Consider the following 1,858-nt stretch of genomic DNA (forward strand, 5'->3'; position numbering starts at 1 on the left):
CGATGCGAATCTTAGCCACCAGCCCCGGACAGCAGCCCAGAGTGGGGCAAGGCAGTTAAATGAGCCATTTAACTTCATACAGCATGGGTCAATATTTTATTTTCCTTCTAAAGCAAGAATATCTACACATTTAAAATTTTTACCTGTGAACCCTCTTCCTCAGACCCAAAATTGTGAGTTTCCGTTGGACCCGGGTGTGTCAGTAAATCCTTAGCCATCAGATTCCTCATCCGTAAAATGAGGTGGTAACATGTTCTTAAGGTTCCTTTCAAATAAAAGCAAATATAATGTTTAAATCAGTAGAATTTCAAGGGACTCACACTTGATCGTTAAGAAAAAGAATATAAAAAATTAAAATATGTTCCTGTTGTTTTTTTTCTATCATTTTAGATTACTTGTGGTTATTTATTGAAACCATCTTTGTGTTTATTATTCCCTCCACTAATACCCCTGAATTAAAACAAACAAAAATTTAAAGGTTAATATTCTCTTCCAAAATTTTTAACACACACATGCACACACCATGGATGATGCAGTATGGAAATGTAAGCGCAATTGAAATGTAACTCTGGTGGTTTGCAAACTTTAGCAGGCATCAGAATCACCACCTAATTTGGTAGGTAAATTAGAGCCCAAGAATTAATGTTCGTAAAAAGTTCCAAGCATTACTGATGCTGCTGGGGACCGTACTTTGAGAATCACTGCTTTTTAGCATAATTCCCATGGTGACTTATCCCCATGTCTGCTCTCTGCAAACCTCTTAAAGTCATGATGCGACTCAGGCAATAGTTCCCTTCGACTCTGTCAACTTCAGCAAGGCCTGAAGATAATGGAGTTTTTTATTTTCATTTTTTTTCATGTCAAAGCACTGTCCACATATTCCTGATTATCTGCTGACGTCTCTATTCTCTTGACTTTCCCTGAAAGGACCTCAAGCCACTGTAAAATTTGCATTTTAATATTGAGCACGACACTTTCTCTTTGTTTGGTTTTGTTTTTGCAGCAGATTAAGAACTACCAGTAGCCTATATCCCCTTTTAACCCTTCAGCCATTATCATCCAAAACTCTTTACCAGAAGCTCTGTGCTGCCCAGACCACCAAATAAATGGAAGAATGACAGGCCACTCAAGTGAGGGTAGCAAGCCGGAGTGTTTGCAGTGCATTTAGTTAGTGCTCATAGAGGTGCAGCGTGGTGGCTGGTGTACCAAGTTTCCATCTTTGCCTTAAGCAGGATATGAGCCTAAGATTGTAGAAAGAAGAATTCTGTTTAAAAATTTTATTTTGTGGTATTTAGGTAGATAGTCCTCAGTAACTTAGAAACAGCTTTATACTCCAAACTACAGAAAATGCTCTTCTTTCCCATTCATGGTTGTCTATGACATATTTTTAAAGTCATAGGTATGTTTTCAGCATAGTGTGTGTGTGTGTGTGTGTGTGTGTGTGCGTGCACGCGCACACACACGCGCACGCACGTGCTTGTGTGTGTGTGTATCTGAGGTAAGGGTTACTATGCTTCAGGCCTCACTATCCTACATGTTGCCCTCCGTCTCAAGGTTGCAAAATTCTTTTTGTCTAATGCCTCTGAATTAGAACTTTCTATTAAATTTAGTCTAGTCAATAGAACTTCAAGCTTCCCTTTCAAATGGCTTAAATATACCAAATAATTTCTTTTTTCAAAGCTACTCACTTAACGACATCCTTGACGCTTCACATTTCCAGAAATATCTATCATATCTTACTAAAGAGATCTCAATGTCACACAAAACTTATTTGACACATTGCCTTGACTCTAGTGGTTGTGTTGTGAGTTATTACTGTGGGCAGATGCTCTGGTATTACTCCATGACTTTTGTCAAT

The sequence above is a fragment of the Pteropus vampyrus genome, unplaced genomic scaffold (assembly GCF_000151845.1).
Source record: "Pteropus vampyrus isolate Shadow unplaced genomic scaffold, Pvam_2.0 Scaffold71, whole genome shotgun sequence".
Taxonomy (NCBI): Eukaryota; Metazoa; Chordata; class Mammalia; order Chiroptera; family Pteropodidae; genus Pteropus; species Pteropus vampyrus.